A 23,392-nucleotide genomic window follows, 5' to 3' on the forward strand; every position below is an offset into this window, starting at 1 on the left:
TGAATCTTACAGAGTTAAAATCAAAGTGCTAGCAGAGTTACATTTCTTCTGAAAGCTTGGGAAGAAAATGTCCCCTTGCTTTTTCCATCTTCTAGAAACATCCTGCATTCCTTGACTACTTGTGACCCCTTCTTCCATCAGTGCATCAGCTTCAAATCTCTCTCTCTCTCTCTCTCTCTCTCTCTCTCTGATTTTCCTCCCTCTGTCTGCTCTATCTGCCTCTCCTTTCTCCCTCTTCCCTTTCCCTTATAAGAAACTTTGCAATTACATTGATCATACCAGGGAATCCAAAATAATTTCTGCATCTCAAGATCCTTAACCTATCTTCAAAATCTCTCTTGTCATGTAAGGCACTCATGGTTTTTGAAGATTATAACATGGTCATCTTAGGGAGTCATTATTCTGTTTATCTAAGGAAGAATCTGCTGTGGGAACCTGGAAAGATAGTGGTTCGTGGTTTGTAGTAAAATCATCAGGCAAAACTATCAGCTGTATTAGTTTTGAAGATAGTGAATGGATTTGTGCATCTATTATGGAGACTTCCAGGCAGAATACTGAATGTACTTACTCACTATCTTGTATAAGGAAGAGAGAGATTAGCTACAGAGAAAACCATTAAGTTTGCAAGCAGAATTTCAAGGAAACATAAAAGAAAGAGTACTTTTACTTTTCTCCTTTCATGTCCCAGGTTGGAAAATAAAACCATTTCACATTTTCACTATCTTTAGTCAGTAAAAGATTTAAAAAGTAAGAAATAGCCTCAGGGTTGAGATCAAATCAATGGTTTATCTATAAGACCTTTTGTTAAGACTTCAGAAAGATTCAACAGAGTGCCTGGTTAGACCCTCTCAACTACACTAAAGAGCAACTTATAATCTTAAAGGCAATGTCCCACAGCAACCTGACACCCAGCCCAAAATAGACAGAGGTCTGTCTTAAAAAGAATTTCTAGAGTGACTTTCGGAGGATGAAGTGAACCCAGTCAAATTTGTAGAATTCCCACTGAGTGGGATGTATAAAACTTTGTACCAACTTGAACTAAAAGGAACCAAGAAAGTTCAAAATGAAAAGAGGCCCTGGACCCCAATGTTCCACAAGCAGGAAGCAGGTGAAGAAAGCTACTGAGCTGCAAACACTAGCCATTTCTTCTGGGAAGGGTAAGGACAAAAGGTAAGGTAAGAGTCTCAGAAAACCACGGACAGGGGACAACTCCTAGGGAGCACAACTGGGTTCTACTCAAGGAACATTTTCTTCTTCAGAATAAGGACCCCAACTCTATGTGCTCTGCTGAATTTCAGACCTTCTGTGGGCCAGTGACTGCTGTGTACTTCCACCTACCCCTCTCCTTTCAGAATGGGAATGAACATCTATCTGATTATCTTGACGCTGTCTTATGGTTCACCACAGTGTGTTAGATGTCAGGGTAACTTATATTTTTAACTCACAGATCTCAGGATCAAAAGGAACTGCACTCAAAGTCCTCATCCACATCTAGATCTGACTCACAGCACAAATTCATAAACTTCATCCATCATATCGGGATTAGGTGAGACTTTGGGAATTGCAGTTATGATCACATTTGCAAATGGAGGAAAACAGAGAGCAAGCTATCATGGTTCCTTAGATTGGCTCTACTGGGCCATACTGTCGAATCTCTTGCTGCATCAACTCTGAGTTCCTTTGACTAGTGAGACATCAACAAATATGGCTCAAATAGGGGTTTGAAAAGAACTTATATTTCCCCCATATGATTTAGTTTACCTTCCCTGAGGGTGAAAAAGTACACGGAGAAAGAGGTCCAGTTGTCAGTTACCCCAGTTAAGCCCAGCTCCAGCCACCTCCAGCTCCATGGGAACATGTGGATGTGCACAGGGAAACCTGCAGAAAACCACCCAACCCACCCACCAACTCATTATGAAGTAAAAGATAACTGAGCCTGACTGGTGACACACGCCGGTGATCCCAGCAGCTGGGGAGCCTGAAATGGGAGGATCATGAGTTCAAAGCCAGCCTCAACCTCAGCAACAGTGAGGCACCAAGCAACTCAGTGAGACCCTGTCTCTAAATAAAATACAAAATAGTGCTGGAGATGTGGCTCAGTGGTCCAGTGCTCCTGAGTTCAATCCCTGGTACCCTCTGATCCCCACAAAAAAAAAGATAGCTGAAATAGGAATTTAGCAGAAGCATGCTCCTGGAAGCTATGGGAAGCAAATGAAGTTAAGTGCCAATTTAATCGCCCTTCTTCTAGTACCTGGAGCCAGTGTGCATCTCCATCCACTCTACAAACCAGTCTCCCACTATAGCTTCTGTTCCTTTGGTACCAGATTATCTCCCATAAATCCCACTCCTCATAATCCTTCCCTCTCTTGCCTGTGCAAGGTTCCCAGAAGAGTGTGCATGGATTTGGGAAAATGATTGACAATGCTTACTCAAGGTTTAATGAATTTTTAAAATAATATCAGCCCTTACATGATGAATGTATCCTAGGGCTTTCTATATTATAATAGTGCAGCTTATAAAATTAAATGTATCATGGGAATAGAACTTCACCAAGAGGCACTACTGCAGTATCTTGCTTCAGGAGACACTTCTGTCCTCAAAATATTTTGGCTTCTTGGCAGAAATATCTGGTGCTACTTTAGTTACCTTTATTTTTCCCTCCAGGGTCTACCTTAGCCTGTGCTCCTAAGCAAAGTCTCAGGAAAATTGGAAACTTTTCCACCTCCCAAATTGATGAGGCAGATTCAGTGCCCCACTCCCTCCTGGGAAGTCACTTCCACGCACAGGAAAGGACAGTAACTCCTCCAAGGTGGCAGCTCACTGTATCATCTCTTAGAAAATGGAAGAGGGAAATGAGCCAAAGAGGTTCCCTTACTCACTGCCAAGGACGCCACCAGCTACACTGCAAAGCTGCTCCTGTCCCCACACCATGAGGTGGGCGGGACCTCATAGTCATCTCCACTTCATGGAGAAGGAAACTGAGGTCCCAGGAAAAGTGACTGACACATGGTCTCAGAGGACGTAACAGCAACTTAAACTCAGGTCTCTCTTTAATATTAATATTTAATATTCTCATAATAATTGCTTGTTTGGAAAAACCTGGAGCCAAGCCCTGGATCTTCCTCTTTATCAGTAGGTGACACCAACTCATTTTTTAAGCTCATATGTGACTGGTGGACGATAGTGGTTTCACTACATAGATATTATGGGTATTAAATGAGATGGGGTAAAGGGAAAATCAAAATTAACAGCAGTTAAGTATTTAGGCACTGAACCAGAGTGCCTAGTTTCAGACCCCTGTTCTACTACTTCAAAGTTGTGTGACCTAGGGCAAGTTGCTTAACTTATTTGTGCCTCTGTTTCCACTATTTTAAAATGGAAATGGAAATGATAGCTTTACCCCAGAGGATTTAGGAGATTTTAAAAAAAGCTATTTTATTTATTATGTGAAAACTCTTATTACATAGTCTGATTTAACAGTTAGTATCAGCTTTTATTATTTGAAGCTTGGCACGTGCCAAGTGGCACACAAAATTTTTGTGTTCACAGGTCACTCAAACGTCCAGTTTCTGAAGTCTTTTTAGTTGGAAAATTTAAAAGACAAACTTTACCAGAATCTATAGGGAGTTTGTCTCTCTGCTTTGATGACATATAAATGATTTTTTTGCCTGACCGTACTTGTCTATATTAATTATTCACTCTGACAGAGGAATAGGCTAAACATTTTTTAACAAAAGAGACAGCCTCAGACCCCCTTTAGAAAGCTCTGTGGTCCCCTGTGGAGTTGAGCAGACACCCATAAGGATCCGTGTCTGAGGGAACCCAGACAGCACGTCAGCCCATTCAGCAACCTGCATCCACCCCCATCTGCAGCTGGGACTCTGAGCTCTGGGGAGGAAGGGGGAAGTCGATCAGAAGCATGAATACATCTTGAATCTTGAAAACAGAAATTTAAAAAAATAAAGACCCAAGTTCAATGTATATTCTAGGGAGTTTTACTATATGCATATTTAACTCTTTAGACTTTAAATATACATTCTCAAGTGAAAGACGGAAAATCAGAAAACCTGGGAGACAGGAAAAACAAACAAAAACATCACCCAGAGACTACAGAAATGATTCCCATCAAAATCTCCCTCCACGATCGTGTGCCTGGGAATGAGTGGCAGGGGCCTGACGGCTGCCCGCTCAGTAGATCCCCAGGAGCATCCTCCCCACCCGCCACAGGGAGAATGCATGCGGCCTCACACCTCTGGTTTTCATAGCGCTGGCTCCAGTTGCAAACCAGCGTGTTCCCCTGGTGATCAACCAAAGAAAGAGCCATCTGTTCCAACAGTGGAGGCTGGACACAGTGGATTTTTTGACATAATGTCCCTCCACGAGTTGCCTTCCTAAGGACATTCAGGGGTGACCTTCACAACAGGAGACTGTTTCCCCAGATGCAGCTTCTGTGATCGTGTTCCTCAGAGTCTATGGAACAGTGATGCTCCTCCACCGTCCTTAATAAGACCTGGGAGAAGGAAACTTCAGTCCTTCTAATGCAAGAAACGAGGACTTACCATTTCACACCCATAAATTTAGTTTGATTGAATTCCGATGGTTTATAAGAAGGAAAAGGAAACCAGGGACACTTACCATTGTTTCTCCAACCTACGCACAGTGTGTCTTCATCCCATACGAGGAACTTAGACCATTGAACCCACAACCACTGGACTTCAACTGAAGTCCCAAAGGGAATGGAAAGTTTATAATAATAAACTCAGCAGGACTAATTCCTTTGAGAAAAGTTTAACATAGCTATAGTAATGTGCTTTCATCTTCTGGTATGAAGATGAAAGCATCTTCCGACATGGTACTGTCAGTAGGACTTGTTTTAAGTTTATCTGAAACTGATTTATACTGAGTGGATTAAAGCATTGCTTCTCCTAGGAAACTATATTATGGGGGGTCACTTAAAGAGACTTTTTAAGATAGAACTTTTGACACTTAGGAGATTCAGACAGAAAAAAATCTGTTTTCATTAGAGTTAAAATTTCTTAATCTTGAATTTTCACTTTATAGAGAAAATTTAAATGAAAGTATATTATCTTTATTCATTTGATTGTCAGTATATTAAATCTAAATCTTTGCCTGAATTGCATTATAAAAAGCAAAATGAAATTTAAAAACAACAAAAACAAACAAAATAAAATGCTGAATTGATAGTTGAATTGTATCTCATTTAATCTATAAAGTAGCTACTATGACCTCCATTTTATGGATGAGGAACCTGTGGTTCTGGGAACTTTATTATCACAATAGTCTCATTAATGAAGGGGATGGGATTGGATATATAGTTCTCCTGAGACCAAAGCAAATTTTTATTTCCATAAAATTCAATTATGAGTGATCTGACCAGAATAAAGGTCAATGACCTAGTTCTCTTCCATCATAGATTCTTCTACTATGATCTTGGCCACTAACTAAGGAAATAAAGAAGAAACGCCAAGTCCTCCATCCTTGTCCATACCTATGTGGGCGAAGACCTCAAGCACACCAAAATTTCTAGAATCCTCCCTGTCAGAGCTGGTAGAAAGCAATACCACCAATCAACCTCTCCACACCCTAACCAAAGTCAGAAAAAAAGAATACTTAAAAATCCATGGTAATTCAAATAAAACTAAATTTAAAAGTTTAGAAAGGTTTAGAAATTTAAGGATATGTCGCTGAGAAAGAGGTATTTGGGCATTGAGAGAATTACTGAACACTGGGCAGAGGGGAAGGGCTGACATGTTTGATGTATCAAATGTTCTGGGTGGTGTGGCACCTGGGCATCTTAAAACCAGTAGCCTCCTCCCTCTCTCAGCCTCGGGAAACCAGAAAAGCTACAGATGCCAAAAAGCACTGGCAATAGGGAGGAAAAAAGAAACCTGAATAACATGAGATTAACTTTCTATCCCTCGGCCAGATATATGCAGACTGGGCAAAAGCAAAAAATAGAATCTCCCCCTGGTCTTCTTGCTGTCTTCCCCAGGAGTCTCCAAGATCTCTGTGCTGTGGACAATAGCAGTATGTTCCCCCCACCCAGCCACAGAAGACTGACTTCTTCAGCAAACACCCTGTTTCTCACACACATTGATTCTCTCTCTTCTATTTTTCAATTTTCTAATCCATTTCTTCCAATAGCTTCCAGGAGAAAAGGGAGGAAGAAAGCTTTTAAACCATAATGCGAAAGTGTACAAATGAATAACCATATGCATGTGCACTTTCTGTATGCATTTAAGTGAACATTTTGATTCTGTCGACAAAGCACAAATGGAAGTGAATTCCAGAAAATAAATTCATTTCTCAGGCCTAATTCAGGCTTTCCAAAATCAAGCAGAAGCTCCAATTATTTGATTATGTGAACTTGATAGTAGCTGACCATGCATTGTTGGTCAATTACATGCAGGAACAACTTGAGCGAGCATCACTGTTTATGACTGTTTTTATTGTCATCAACAATGCAACATTTAGACACTTAAGTTTAAAATAAGCATTGTACCATTTACAATGGTCCTAACTATTGAGATCTCTGAGATGCAATTTATTTGTATGTATAACAAGGAGGTTCAAATAATCTCTAATATCCTTTCCAGTGATCTAATTTTCTGAAAATCATCTCAGACTCTCAGTATGCCTAAATTAAAAGCATTTTGTAACTTCTAATATAAACTGAGTGAATCCAAGAAATTAATGTAATGAAGTATCAAAACCATGGTCAAAATCAAGGGAAGTGAGTTCTAATCCTGGTGCTTCTGCTACCTATTATTGCCTAAAAACCTCACCAAACTGTAATGACATGAACTAAAGTAGTCAGTTGTTGTGATTCCCTCCCATGGAACTCCACAGTGCATTTTATACTCAGCATGTCAAATTCAGACAGACCCTGGGGCTAGATTCACCACTAAAGCCTCCTTACATGAAAGTCTGGCTAAGGAGGCTGGCTATCAGCTGGAACTTAAAAGGATGATATTGGCCAAAATACCTGGACTTTCTCACAGCACAGTGGCTGAGTTCCAGGAGGGAGCATTCCAAGAGTTCGAGCAAGCCAACTGAGTTCCTTTTGATGACCTAGTCTGGGAAGTCAGAGAACTTCTTTCTGCTCTGCTCCATTCGTCACAAGCAAGACACTGAGGTCAGTCCACATTCAACCACAAAGGAATTATGCTCCCTTTGCCAATGGGGGGAATGTCAAAGAATTCACAATATGATTTCTGAAATTATCACAATTGCTTTATTCAAATTACTTAACGTCTAAGGGTTCTATGATCAACATCTTATAACAGTTGTCCTTTTAGTATCTAAAAGCCAATTATATGAAAACAATGAGTTCAGTTACATTTCTTCAAATATCCAAATTTTCAGAAAAGCAGAGCAATAAAAATAATTAACATTGTGTGAGTACTATGCCACATGCCTTAAATATGTTCTTTAGTCCCTTATATATAGGTAAATTGTTATACCCTCTAATCCCTATCGATGCTCCTTAAACTGAAAAATAGGTTTTGTGAGTTTAAGAGAACTAACACAATCTATGTTTTCAATTCCCCACATAAAGAGTGTAAGTTTTTCTTTAGAGTTGGGTGACAGTAATATTATTTTGGTTTAAGACATATTTTCAGTACACTGATCATTATCAAGGAATGTTACTTATTCTTTATATGGAGAATGAACACAATGTCCTCAAGTCCCTTTCTCAAGAATAAATCATCCCCAAAGGCTTGTCCTTACATCAGAGGACAAATGTATGTTAGGATTCTAGGACCCTCAAAGCCATACCTGGGATGCCCCTCTAAGAAGAAAGCCCTCCTCCCTCGGGGGTGTATTCAGCATTCATAGCAGGCCAGGCTGAGCTAAAATTCCAGAAGTAACTCTTCATAGAAATACCAGAGCCCAAGACCAAGTATTACTGAGCATCGAAGGAGCCTGCTGGCTCCCCAGAGCACTCCGTCCAGACTGGTCTCATTATTTTAGAGAAAAGCCATAGCCTTAACAAGAGGTGCATGAGGAAGCCAATCCCAGCGTGATCAGGGACTTAGCCGAAGAGCAAGTGTGGGCAGAGGCCAGGGGTTAAGGCAGACGAACAGGCACCCCCACTGATTATTGACATATTGACCGAGACAGAACAGCCAGAAAGTCAGGCCATCCCTGAGTCTTCTAAATCCACACCACTTTGCCGTAATGGAAAAGAGTCTTTCAAGGAAGCTGGTGAGCACGATGTGGGTGGTCCTAAACAAACCCAGGCCCAGGTGCTGCCCACCCTTCATCATCTCCAAATGATCAGAATGACAATTTGGAAAGGTCAAACTTAATTCACCACAATTGCCAACAGGGAGCCTGGAGCATGATCTGAGTTAGTCTTGGATTTAAAAAAAAAAGAAGAACGAATGGAAAACTAGAAATGTCTAAGGAGGGAGAAGAACAGACACTGCTTAACTTTCCCCTCAGAATGCATTCCATTAAGATTTCCTCATGCACAGTCAGTACTCAAGCACCTGGGGTTTTATTGCATATCAGCAAAGCAATAAGTGTATGCAATAAATAAATCTGAAACTGAGGTTGCTTGAGTGAAAATATGCCTGAGAAGAAATCAAACGGGCCTCTTGAGAAATACACAGGGAAGTCCAGATCAACTTAATAACAGGGATTATCAAAACGGTTGCTATGCTGCATGATTTTTACCAGCTTCAAATACACAGTGAGAAGTTGCTGTTCTGTTGTGAATTTTCAGCTAAATAATTAGTTCTGAAGTGCTACCCAGACTCTTATTGGCATATGCTCTTCAAAGGTTGATGGGGTGGGCTTTGGATTGTTCTTGTTTCTTATCACAGGAGGAAAAAGACATGAACAGGATCTCCAGGCTGTCGTGGTGACTGTCTTGAGAGCACCAAACCACAAAAGAAAGATCTTAGCCCAGGCTTTGAGGTTCCTTTCTAATAGACCTTGCTCCATACAGCCAGGGTACTCTAATTTTCTAGTGCTCTCTGAAGATGCAAGGGTGTTCTAAAGCAGACACTTGACCATTAAAAAGCCCAAGTTTAGAGAAATGAACAAAAATGGTGAACAATATTCATGCAAAATTATGAAGCACTCGATCACAATTTTGTTTTACATTTCCTCACACTAGTTATGCTCAGGATTTCTTTCCCCTCATAGTAGGGAGTTACTTTCCTCTCAGCACAAGGATTCAGAATAAATTAATGTTAAGTACTTGCTGTGTGTCAAGGACTGTGTGAGGTGCTTTCAAATATTTATATCTTATTTGATCTTTAACTTCTCATCTGAGTCCAAATTCCAACTTCTCCTCATACTGTATGACTTGGGTAAGTTGCTAAACTTTTCTAAGCCTCAATCTCAAAGTTATATTGGGAGTGGTCACATAGGATTATCAGAATTCAAATAAAGTAATGCTTGTGGATATAAATAAGAATATTTTGTTTGCAAACAATTTTTTTGAAGACTTGATAAAAACTATTGGAGAAAAAAATAAAGGAAATCAAGATTGATGAGAAAGCTAAATAACTGTGCTCTAATCAGATAGAAAATTAAAGACAGTCGAAAAGCATTCACAGTTTGAAAGGCATTGCTCCTCTCCTGTATGATTTCTAGCTGTGTCTCCCAGTTACTTTGCTCAATATTTAAGATCCCCAAACTAAACTATCTAATGAGACATATTTGGAGTGTGTGACTGTCCTTCAGGTTTATTGCATAAAATTAAAAAAAAAAAGATTTGGTAAAATGGAACCTCATCACATCCAGCAATGCAAGATGAGGCTCCTGAATCCACACCCACCAAGAGCACACAGGTTTAGAGAGGTAACTTTTCTGGAGAAAAGTGAATGCCATTAGGAAAGGAGAATGGACGTTACATGGTCACCCACACTAAAACATAAAATGCACATAAAATGTGTGTCAGGAGCCAATAAGAGTCAATAGTCCATCTCTTCTTCATGATGTGGCTAGTATTATCCCCACTTGGGAAGAGGAATGTTACTAAAACGCAGAGAGATTAGGCAGTTTTTCAAAATCATAGACAAAATAAGTTAGCCTAATCATCTGAATTCCAAGACCAGCATTTTTCCAAGGGGAAGAATTAAGATGAAAGTTGAGAAAAGCAAAGAGTGAGCACTAAGGTGAACACTAAACAAAATCTGCTTGTGACTGCAGTCTTTCAACTTGCCCTTCCTGGGGCCCAGCATGGATGTTCAACGTGATGGTAAGTGGAGGTAGGCTGTTCCAGGATCTCTGCACACCCCAACCTGTGGGGTCGGGTAGTGCTACTCCACTTGGGAAAGCTTCCATCCAACCTAAGAAAAGCCAAGATTTCTCAGAGGCTGGAAAGGTCCAAGTACAAGTTTTAACCTCCTGTTTTCTGATGAAATGGATAGAGAATATCAAAGTTTATGAAGTAAGACACATATGAATTTTTCAGCTAATCTTACATGCAGGAGGAGCCACCTGAGGCAGTAAAGATAGCAGAAGGAATTGGTACCTTCTGACTGTTATCTGAAGAAGTTTTCCCATGCCTACCACCCAGTCATTTCTAATTGATAGCAAAGTCTGTTGCCACCAGCAAAACACTAAAAATTGAAGAAAAAGAATGCATTCATTTTCACAGGTTACTTCCCACTTCCACCCCACGATTACATTTCCAAGAAAACTGCCAGCTGAACATGTGGCAATGGTTGGTGTACGTTTGATGGAGGGTTTGAGAGTGGGAAGTGCTAAAGGTTCATAGATTCCTTCCAAATTCTAGTATATGAGAGGTAGTTACTAAGAGTTTCCTTTACATAATAATCAGATAAGCCTTTGGGGGAAAATAGAAAGAATTTTAGGAAAGATGGTTAGATTCTCAGATATCAGAACATTTCTAGAAGACAAAAATGGGAAGAAAGAGCAAATGAAGGGATGGGGACTGGATATGACACCAATGTAGACAGTCACGCTAGGAGAGGAACATCAAGGAATCTGGATTCTTCTAGAGTCAGCGGAGTTTCAGGATAGTCACTGAGGTGCACTTCTTGAGGGTGGTGATGCTCAGGTGTTTACCAGGACCCAAGGCTCATCCCAAATCCCTGAGCAGAAGGAACTGTATGATTTTCTGTAAGGACTATAATAACTGAAAGAGATTCAGATGGGACAGGAGCAGCAGAGTTGAGGGTTTACAAAAAAAAAAAAAAAAAAAACCTCCATCTGTCAGAAGAGTCAGTAGCAGATAAAAGAGAAGCCACAGGGATTGGAGCAAAAACTTCAAGGGAGGCTACAAATTAAGAAAAAATTTTTTTTTTACCAATAAAACCAGAAGTAGGAAAATGCTAATAGCAAAACAAAGAGCACGTGAACACCAGAGAACAGAAAAAGGAAGGGTGTCTGTGTCAACCATAGTGTGATTGCTGTTTAGGGAGTACCAATCATGTCCATGGGGATAACAACCATGTGCCTGTGTCATACCAACATGGATGCTAATCCTGGACATGGGCTACTGACCATATGGACATGAACACCAACCAAACGCTCATGGACTACCAATAACATTCATATGGCTAAAATCCATTTGCTGTAGATACTAACCATATACATGTGGACACCAGTCACGTGCAGAACTCATTTTCCAAGGAATCTTCTAACAACTTTAGAAAGCACTTTGCTATCCCAGTTTTCCAGATGTACACTTGATCTCTTAAAGGATACAGTAGAATCAGGATAAAAACCTAGACCTGTCTCTGCCAACGGCCTTTGGTCTCCAGTGCACTGCTCTCATTTTCATGGCTAATTCTCACCCCAACCTCCAACCCCCTCCCTGAGACTGGCAAAGACCTATTAAGCAAGAGCTAACTCTCAGGAAGGTTTTCCATGTGGAGTAGTCATTTTTACAGAGAAAAGGCTTCATAGTAAATATTATTGGGTTCAACCTTTTCAATACAACATCATTCTAAGCACTTTACACTTACTTTGCATTTGGTCCTCATAACAGCTCTTATTTGGTTGTGGTGTTATGGTCCCTACTGAACAGAGGACACTGGGGTGAAGTTAAGGAACTTCATGGTTGCACAGTCAGTAGGGACATAGCAAGAACTGAAGCACATGCTCTGATCCATCATGGCAATGTAGTTTCCTTCACTTAAAAATCATGGGGAAAGAGAAGAAGTGTTCTTGAAGTGATCTGTTTCCTCTTTTCAGGAAGATCCCTTCATAAAGTTATTCATTTTCCACGTATTTTTTTGAGGGGCTAGACTCTGTCAGGACATACACATCCTGACCTGCCTTTCACCTAGGAAAAACATCTGCCTGGAGCACATCTGGGGCTCCTTCATCCTCAGAGTGTTTCTCCAATTGGATACCTTAACAATCAGCTGAAGAGATTCCTTCCTTCCATTATTCCTTCCCTTCTTTCCTTCTTTCTTCTTCGTTCTTTGAAATACGGTTTGCTTCTTCTTTTAACTAAATAACAATACATACTGACCTGTAAAACCAATCAGACCATAGCATGTACAGAAAATATAAAAACTGGAAATAATATCTGCCTGCCTGATTCCAATTACTATCTTGAAGGATCCCATGTTGGTGGCTTCAGGTGTATCATTCCACACTTCTCCCATGCCAACTCATATCAATTTATGTAATATTTTCAACATTATGTTAGGTATACATGTATCAACATATAACTGCCATGTACATTTTGATACACAATTCCTTATCCTTGAACTCTATTATATACATTTACAATGAAACTTGCATTTTTTTCCCTTCATGCTATCTCTGGGATGCTCCTTCTCATCCCTATTTATTTTTTTCTTATATTTAAACTATATTCCATAAAATGCAAAGTTCATCAAACTACAGACTTCTGGTCAAATCTAGCCTTTCACCTATTTTTGTAAATAAAGTGTTATGGGCACTCAGATAAGTTCATTTTTTAAAGTAATAGCTATATTCAACAACACAGTTGAGTAGCTGCTACTGATACTACAGGGTCCTTAATCTTACAACTGTTATTCTTTATAAATTTTGTACTTTTTTGATTAACAAAAAGACTGACTATCATTTCATATGCTTATTTTTTACTACATTTTCTTGCCTGAGAATTACCTGTTCAATTTCTTTGTCCACTTTCTCTAAGCTGTCAGGAATATGATATATTGCTAAACACATTTGCTTTGAATACTTCTGGAGTAAGCTAGAATTGTGGTCCCAATATTTATTAGACGTATGACATATGGTGTGATACTTGATTGTTTCATGCATCAGTTTGGGGTTTTATTTGGTTTGGTTTGGTTTGGTTTGGTTTGGTTTGGTTTGGTTTTTGTTTTGGAATCAGGGATTGAATCCAGGGGTGCTTAACCACTGAGCCACATCCCAGCCCTGTTTATTTTTTATTTTGAGACAGGTTCTTGCTAAGTTGCTTTGAGCCTTGCTAAATTGCTGAGGCTGGCCTTGAACTTGCAATCCTTCTGCCTCTGCGGCCCAAGCCGCTGGGATTATAGGTAAACACCACTACACCCAGTTGTGCATTCATTTTTTAGTCTCAAAATGGGATGGTAATATTGCTTTACTTCTTAGAATCACTATAAGGACATATCAAGGATTGTAATGATAACTATCCCTGTTATTTATTTCTCTTTTTTAAAAAATCAAATCAATCAGCCTAGTGAAACAGCAAGAGACTTTTTTCAAATTTTCCCCTCACCACCCTCAGGATTTTCTAAAAACATCGACATATGTTGGCCTCTAAGGCAGGTCAAGGAAGCTCATGGCTAGTGGGAACAGAATATTCTGAGTGATTCTGAGTGGTACAGGAATAAATACCATGTCTCATGTAGGTCCAGTAAATCGATTATAAGTGAATCTTGCTGAAATAAGTGTGATTCCTGCTAGCCTTCAGAGATAAGCTACTTGACATTAATTTCATTGTACAAGAATGGTCATTGGTCAGCCAAACCCATTGCTGTGGGTCCAAGACAAGTAAGTCAGAACATCATGGTGGAAGGGCATGGCAGAGGAAAGCTACTCAGTTCATAGTAGCCAGAAAGCAAGAGACCTTGAGTGCAAAGATCCAGGGATATTATAATCCCCATGGGCATGCCCCCAGTGACCTACTTCCTCCAGTCACAACCTACCTGCCTACAGTTACCACCCATCAACCCATTCAAACTATTAATCCATCAAATGGGTTAATCTACTGATTAGGTTACAGTTCTCATAATCTGATCATTTTATCTCTGGACTTCCTATATTATTACATATAAGTTTTCAGGGAAAATCCAAAACTCATATCAAACCACAGTAGTATCCCATAAGTATGTACATTTTTTATGTTTCAATGTATCACTTAAATTTTTTAATTAAAAAAGAAAAATAATTTTTAAAATCAAATAATAATTACCTCAAATTTTAGATTTTCTGAAATTTGGAAAAATGCTTATATCTCTTTCATTGCTCTCATTCATTACCTATGTCTTACATTGAACTTAAATGTATATATCCTATTTTAACCACTAAACTGTAAATAGCTTGAGGACAGGGTAACCAATTGGTTCAGCTTTGTGTCCTTCATAGCACACAGTAAAGAATGCTACACAGAGTAATTGCTAATTAAATAATGACTAAATAAATATCAGCCATATCACATGATTTTTTTCTCCTAAAAACAAAGTAAAACAAATTTTAGTTAACTTAGAACTTTGGGTCACTGGGTTCCAATTAAAGTCATACTGGTATTGGGATATCTATAGTAGAAGTTTTTCTTTCATGAGGGAACACTGGAAACTAAAGAACATGGAATTCCCTTTAGGGTCCTCATTTAGAATTTATATTTGAAGTTGAATAGATTTAGTCTTTCATGTTTAGGACTTAAGATTGTTAAAGCAGAGCAGAAACAATAACGATTATAACCAATACCTAATAAGTGTGCTACATATGGTGGTCCTCCTGGAAATATTATGAGGTCAGCATTTTTCTTCTGCCCATTTTATAAATAAAGAAAGTAAGGCACAAAGTGGTTACATGTTGCCCGGGGTCATACAGCTAGGATATGAAGTGCCAGGTTTTAGTTCCCTGTATTATAGCTGCAGGACCAATACATGCCTCTTTACACTGCAATAGAGATGTTGCCCAACAAAATTTCCTGGGAACGAATTAGTGTAAGTGGAGCTCTGATCTCTTACAGCATCAGAGTTAGAACCAAGAAGCTTGGGCTTCACACAATCACTCATGGGCAAAACTTCAAACCTACAGGCCAATTACCTTTCCTGAACCTCAGTTGTCCTCATCTTATGAAACTGTAATAATGATGCCAACCTGGAACCCTGTGCATCGCAAGCATTTTCTAAACTATAGAGCAAACCGACAGGATCATGAACCCAAACACACTAAAACCTTGATGTGATCTTGGGAAAAGAGGGTAAAAGGCAGGAAATACCTTTAAAAAAGAAGTGTTAGTTTTACTCACCCTCAAGAAGTGGGTACCAGAAGGCCATGGAAAGATACTGAGATCATTTATGTCCCCCAAATCTCAGCACCCAAACTCTCCAAGTCATGTGGAGACTGTAGGCTGACTCATCTAGCCAATTATCTCAATTATCCTCATTTCAATGCAGTGATATTCCAGGGATTATGAGTGGTGTTACAAAAGAAGATTAATTATAATGGGAAATTTCATCAAAAAGGTCTAAAAATAATTTGAGTATGTTGCCAACCCTACAGGTTATTAAACATCTTTAGACTAGAACTAACATAAAAAGAACTTCTAAAATTAGAGAACTCTATATCTGTATGATAGAAGGGAGGAAAGGATGAAATTATCTATAGTATATGTAATGATGTAACTCTATGGGTAATTTTTACTTTGCTAGTCCCATGCCTTTATCAAAAGCCCCCCCCCATCCCTTACAAAATGTTGAATCTAAATTCCACCTTATCCATGAAGATGCAGTCAGAAGGGATCTCTCTCCTCTGGAAATCACTCTATTCTTATTATATTTCTTAAAAATGAGTTAGAAGGAAAGACTAAATTACAACAAAACCCAGAAATATTGTAGTGTAAGAAGAAGAAAGTTTAGGGCTTTCTCTATAAAATTCCTTAAACTAGTAGTAAGTAGTTTGGTGGGGCAGCTCTGTTCCTTGCAGTTATTTGGAGACCCATACTCCTTCCATCTTTGGTTCAGCCATCCTTTAAAACACTATCCTCCATGTTGTTAAAACTGGATCACAAATGCATCCACAAAAAATGTAGGGTAAGTGGAAATAGCAGAAATTGAGGGAAAATTATTTTATGTAAGAGGAGCAGATCTTGAACACAGAGTTTCTGCTCACAGCACACTAGTCAGAACTGCCTGATGGTAATACCTAAATGCACGGAACGCTAAGAAAGGGAAATCAGGTCTTTTGAGTAATGGTTGTCCCCATTCCAAATTCTGTGGCATTTAAAGAACCTCGTGATAGAGTTCCTTGTGTAAGTGTCTTCTTTCCTCAATTCACTGCAAACTCCAGAAGTACTACGTCTCGACTTTTGCACACTGAGAGTTAAGTGTTCAGGTTTAGGTGTTCAAGTTAAAAAAAAAAATGAAAGAATGGATATTCCTCTTACTCTTGTCTTCTGTCCACTACTACTGGTCAATTAACTAGTTTTTCATTCCTCTTAAACAAATCCCTTAGATGTTTTTGTTTACTCATCTGTAAAATGGAATTATGACTCTTGGACTTTTCCAATATATATTTCCAATACGTGGTATTGTTCTTTACAGTATCACATGAGAACATAAGAGATGGCTCTAAAATAGAGTATTAAGAATCATACAATAGATCAGTCATATTCTGGAGATCCAGAATGGTACTTATCACTCCTTGATCCTGGCCTTATGTTGAATCTTGTGACTACATACACCCACACCATTTTTTTTTTTTTTTACTTTAAAGTGATGCCAGTCTTGAAGGAATAAGACCTAAATGCACTCTGCTGGGGTAAAAAGAGTCATACCACAGCATACCAGTTACAGCTCAGATGGTAGAAGAACTAGAGAAATGTGTTTCATCCCACCCAGAGGCAGGGGATATTCAGGAAGGAAACACAACAAACTGCAGGACCACCATGACAAGGAGACTCTGGAGGACAGCAGAAACTGTTCCTAGGTTCATAGGCGGTCCTCCAGCTATAAGAATGTTTGTCCAGATAGGAAGAGCAATTCTATGAGAATAGGAAAACTAGAAAACCAGTCTCAGGTCACAACATAATAGCTGTAGGACAAGGCAAGTTATTTACCATTTCTGGTTCTGTTTCCCCACCTGAAAAAGAGGGGCTAAACTGATTTTTACCAACCCTACCATTTCTGACAATGTATGTCTTTAAGGAACTTTTGGGGACACATTGGCCCATGAAAGGGGAGCTCTTTCACTTTGCCAATAAATATAGTCTGTTTGCTCAACAAGATTAAGAAACTTATTAAATATTCAAGCCAGGAACTGTTTGGACTGTGACACAGTTTAACAAAACTAATCTGCCACATAGCAGTCAATGTCTCCATTAGCTCCACATATTTATGAAGATTTCATTATCATTCAATGCTTGGGTCAATTTTAAACTCACATTTTCATTGGTAGCTTCATTTAACCACCTTCCTGCCACTGGTTCATTAGCTGGATCTTCAGCACATCAGAGGTCATACAGGCAGAGGGAAAGTAAATCTCTAAGTATATTTCAGGAATCTAAGTACTATTTCAGGATTATTATAAGCTGGTCCAGCGTGTCACTCTAGGAATCTGGATTTTCTGAGAATAGATTAATTGCTGCCCTGTTCTTGGCTAATTTTGCCAATTTCCCCAGTTCAGCACCTTGGACAGGTATACGACATTCAGTGACCTGGTAGTTGTGACTGTGATATGCGATCTATTTGGTGGATTGGAGAAAGCTGCCTTCAAACTTAAATAGGGCAGAATATCTTTGCAGGCAATGTAGTGAAAAACTACCTTCGTCAAAATGTGCATGCACTGCAAATGAGAGGTTGCTATTTTCCAAAGAAATACTCATAAAGTGGGAAGAGAGGGGAAAAAAAGAATTCAGACAACTCTCACCACTATCTATTACTGTAAAATGCCAGAAGCAATTATGATGTCATGTGTTGTCTAAAACTGGAGCAGTGAGACAGCTTGAGATGTAGTCAGAGCTAATAAACCAAATAAAATCCACCAAGTTTTACTGCATTGTATTGTTTCTTTACACAATTATAGGCAGCCAGAAAGGCATCTGCCACATTATTCTCAATTTATTCCTCCAGTATTTTCTCTCTTCTCTTTCCTTCCTTTGTTAAAAAGAAAGTATGTGAGGTTGCACTGGTGAAGAAAAAGGGGGAAAAATGTCTTCCTGCATATTTTTAATGAAACTTATTGTTTCAAGCCTTTAAATTATCACCTGATTAAAACACACTTCCCTGTTTCATATTTAATTCAGCATTAAGCATCAAAGAAAGGAGCAAAAAGTTTCCCATCTTAAATGAGAAAGAGAAAATTAAAAGGATGCTTGCCATTCAGGATACTTCTAATAAATCTTAACTTAGAAGGTCTAGCACAAGGGGGCTAATTTCTGAGGTATTTCTTTAATCAGTTTCTGAAATCCAGACATATGCTTCTTTAATTTCCTTTGGATCTGACAGCATTAAATTGAGAAAAGTCAAGAGCTTACTTTTTCATTTTCTATGTGATAAAAACATTCCCATTTTCCATGTGATTTTCAGATTAGATCAATTGTTTTATTTCTCTCAAAAGCTATCAAGAGGGGAGTTGTGGAGGAAATTTCAAGAATCAGGGACCACCAGTTCTTCTGGTACCCAAGTATACCATCCTGGCATTTCACAATTTGCAGAACAGCTAGATAAGCTACTTCCTTACGGTCCACACAAAGAGTTTATCCAGAGAAAGATTTCTTTTCTTTTTTTTTTTTTTTTGCTTCAAGTTTGTGTTATTTTCCTTCACCAGCTGTAAAACCTTCACATCTCACTGATCAAAGATAAGAGTACATCAAATGACATCAGAATGCAAACAATCTTTTCAACTGGACCCTAGCAGCCTTCGTAGGTCACTTATTTCTACTAACGTAAGGCTCCTGGGCTTTCTTATCCATCTTTCTCCAGTCCTACATATGGTGAAGAAATATCTTTGTGCAAGAAGCAAACATCATATTAATTATGTGAACTGCATCTGCATGCAAGTCTTGGGAGCTCTCAGACCACATCTGTTGAATGTCAAGGCCAAAAACACCCAACTCCACAGGGATGCTGTTTGCTATGCCCTTTTGGTCATCAGTAGATTGATTTTCATGTTCTAGCTAAACAAACAGTTAGCAGTGCCGAGCACTGTTTCTTGCTGTGCGCTGAAGACCCAATTAGCAAATGCAGTCAGGGAACAGGTCGAGAGTGGAGGTTCAGATGGGCTCTTTGAGGCCAAGCCTCTCTGTCTGAACAGCTTTCCACTGACCTTCGTCCTCATCATAGGTGATCTCCCATAAAATGTGTCACCGAACACCATGCACAGAGCCAAAGAGGAAATAAATCTCAGTTTATTCAAATATCATATGTCATAGCAGAGTCAAATCAAATGGCCCTGGAAAGATCATTCCTGATGAAGAATGAACTACTTGCAGAGCAAGGTAAAGATGTTGGTCAGGAAAGACTCACAGTTGCAGAGATAAATAAATATACAGTGAATATTTAGAGACAGACTGGTTTAAGAGCAATTTAAACTGCTTGTTACTTTTAACTCCTGATGGACCAGTTCTGGTGGGTCACTATGTTGGTGATCTCCTCTCAGTCAGTGGTGGGGACATCTTGTCATTGACTACACTTTGGTGTGCCACTATAAATTCACATCAGATTTACAATTTGCTGAAGCTTCTTGGCAGAGTTACAGGCCTATAACACATCAGGAGTGGCAATCTGGCTGGCTATTTCACCCACCACACATTTTACAGATGATGGTCTTTAAGACACCAAGGGACTATAAGACCCAGGTAATAAATTCACCAGGGATTAACGTTGTGGGGATCATGTTGGACAGCTGACCCATAAAACACATTTGCACTGATAGGGCCTATCTGTCTCCCGTGATGTTGGATAGTAGACCCCTCAGGATACAGGCTGCCCCAGAGGGAGAATAAATTAGCCACCAGTCCATCCAGGTAGTTTTTCTGTAAGTGGGTATAAGCAGATGTGCTCCAGGGCCTTTCTCCCTGGAGTCATCAGTGGGCTGACACTGGCTTGATGCCTTGGAGACATACTAATGGGAACAAGAAATTCCCGAACAGCAGTGAGTTTAGTGTCTGGGAATCTTTGTTGCCTCCTGTGCTACTGTGCTCCAAAACTCACTAACTCCATTCTTCTCGAATTGCAAAGACAGTGTTTGGAAGAATGGGGCAAAGGCCACACATGATCTGTGTTCTCATGAAAGAGCCGACATTGTCAAAGACTGCATCGGTTCAACTGGAAGCATTTATCACCACTTCTAAGCAATGCAGATGAAAACATACAAACAAAACTAACCATCATCCCTAAATGTATAACACTCAAACTCTAGGCAAGTAGACAAACAGAATAAGTGATGCATGCCACTACCACCTTCCCATTGATCTAAGACAGATCCCTGGGGTTGATCCTAAATTTTAATGGCTATTGATTTTAACTCTTTTAACATTTTTAAATCAGCATTCTCCTCCAGTAGAGGCACTTGGCAGAGGCTGTTCTTCACAGCAGTGAGCCACATTCCACTCCCTAGTGCTGCACAGAAAGCAAACTCATCCTTACATCACCCAAAGAGGTGGAAAGCATAGTTTGCTACAAGAGTAGTTAAGATGCCCTTCTGAACCCAAGTACCTCCCTGCCCCCAATCCTTCCAGAAGAGAGTCATCTGGCTGAGTCTTGAAGAATATTTGTAGGAGCCCAATGCCTTATTCATTATATGAGTGAGGCTTAAAGAATTGTTTTAATCAAAATCACTTCATGAAAAATAAACACTCAATGACAGCTCAAATCTTTTCCACAGGACAGTGTTCCCCATACGTAGTGCCGCGCAAGCATACAGTTGTGCTATCCTTTATAGAACCCTCTGCCTCTCTAGGCAAAATGATCTCCGTCCTAAGTTAGGAACTCTCACAGGTTGCTCAAGGTGCAGAAAAACTTGATGTCCCGCTAGAGTGGATAATGGCCTCAGTGAGGTCTCATCACAGCCATTTTCCTTCTGGACAATCCATGAGCTGCCTTCAGGCAGTTCTCCATGGAAAATCTGCATCTCACAAGGCCCTGGGACTCAAGGGGCCACTCCCATGTCTTCTCTGCCAATCTGAAAATGTACTTCACCCACTGGAAGTAAATGGCCAGCCTGTGACTGCTGGGCTTCCTCAAGACTCCCCAGCACTCTGGTTGACCATTCCTGTTACCCATTCCATCCTGCCTCCCACCTGCTTCCTGCCCCACCTCTACTCGAGTCACCCCTTCTCCCACTCCTCCTCTTTCTTGCAGGGCCTTGCCTACAGTAGGGTGGAGAGAGGAGCAGCCTGGTCATCTGGTTCTTACTCAATTCTCTTTCCAGTTTCATTGCTGTGGACCCACTTCTCTTAGGACCTGCTTTGAAAGTCAAAAAAGGAAACCTGACTACTTTTTGTGGTTTCTCATAGCAACAGGGATACCTCTGACTAACAGAGAGGATATCACATAATGGAAGTGGTGGGGGAGAATCACAGTCAGAAATATTTCAAAATATTGTTTTGCTTCACCAACTTGTGGCATTTAACCCTTGAAAACAATCAGAAGGCTATTGAGCTTGGTGCTAGATTTCTCATAGGGCTCTTAAAGTATTAAGATAATATGTCTGAAGTGTCGAACACAGTGCCTGCTACATAGTAAGTGCTTGGCAAATGTTATCTACTGTCAATATTATCAGGAAGGAGAAAATTGAATTGCAAGTAGCCTGGGAGAGAGTTTAAAATGAGAAGGTTCTATCCACTGTTCAATTTTAATGAAGGCTAACAAGACCAGGCCCACTGTCTTGGTCTCCCCTCCCTCTTCAGTTCTTCTTTGACTCAGTTCTCTTCTTATGACAGCTAGAGAGCTTCATGCTACTCACCTGCCACAAATTATTTCCCCAAAAAGCCTACTTATCTGCACTTAAATTCCGAGTTAATTTTTGGCTTATTCTTTGAAAATTTCCAGCAGGGATTTTGCTGTGCATGTAATTATATCCAAATATTTTTACAAAAATTCAATATCAGCCTGATATTGTGGCCAATAATGCTCCTTCAGAGTGGCACCGTTATACCTCCCATGACAGGATGCTGGGTGAAGTGGCCCCCTCCTAGCCACAACAGAGTCCCTTTGACAACAGGTAAATAGTACAAAACTGTTCATTAGAACCTAAATGTAACACACCATCCCCACAGGGAAAGTCAGTTTAAGATCATAAATGTCAAGACATAATTAGCTTAAAGGTCAGGTTTAATTACAATTGTTGAACTGAAATACAGTAATTACTGAAATCCATGTTGGAAAATCATTTTAGTGGTTTGAAATATTTTGCTGGTGCCTTTGTTTCTACAGAATGATGGTTCTTGTTGCTTGTTACAAAAAAGAAGAAAACAGTGATGGGTATTTGCTTCCCTTCATGGCCAGCAGCAGAGAACAAAACAGTGTTGATGAAAAAGCCAAAATCCCAAACAGCTCCAAAGAGCAGTTGTTCCATGTTATCATATTATTAATCCTTTTCTTATAATCGGTACTTTAGATATGATTTTAATGAAGCTTCAAGGGAAACTCAATACATTACCCTGTAACAACAGAGGAAGCACATTTATCACTTGGTTCGTAGGCTTAATGGCAAAACAAATCAATAAATAAACAACTGGTGAGAAAATAACTCAATAACTAGAAAAGCCTGTTTTACCTGTAGGATTTCTAAGGTTTCCGTTGGGAATATTTATTGACTCACCTAAATATTTTTCTTGTGTTTTTTTTATCATCTCCCTCCTTTGGCTTCCCAGGACTAGGAAATTTGAACAATTTCATTTAATTTTATTTTATTTTTTGTAGTTTTGTGTTTTCTAAAAAAAAAAAAAAAAAAAAAAGTTGGTTTCAAAGTCTGGTTCTGTTTTATGAAGAAAATTTAAAAAGAAGTTTTAAAAACTCCCATGAAATAGAAGTGATGATAAGCAACCACAAGTTATCAGAAGCTCCTCATCTTTGGTTTTTAAAAATGTCCTTCAGAAGACTTCATTTGGATGCTGAGATATCCCCATGGGGAAGAAGGAAGTCTTACCCAGCTCAGTTCACATATGGAGATTAGCATCCTGAAAAGAACTAAAACATCAATTACTGGAAGGAAAAAATGTTAAAGTGAG

This window comes from Sciurus carolinensis, chromosome 10, assembly GCF_902686445.1.
Source record: "Sciurus carolinensis chromosome 10, mSciCar1.2, whole genome shotgun sequence".
NCBI lineage: Eukaryota > Metazoa > Chordata > Mammalia > Rodentia > Sciuridae > Sciurus > Sciurus carolinensis.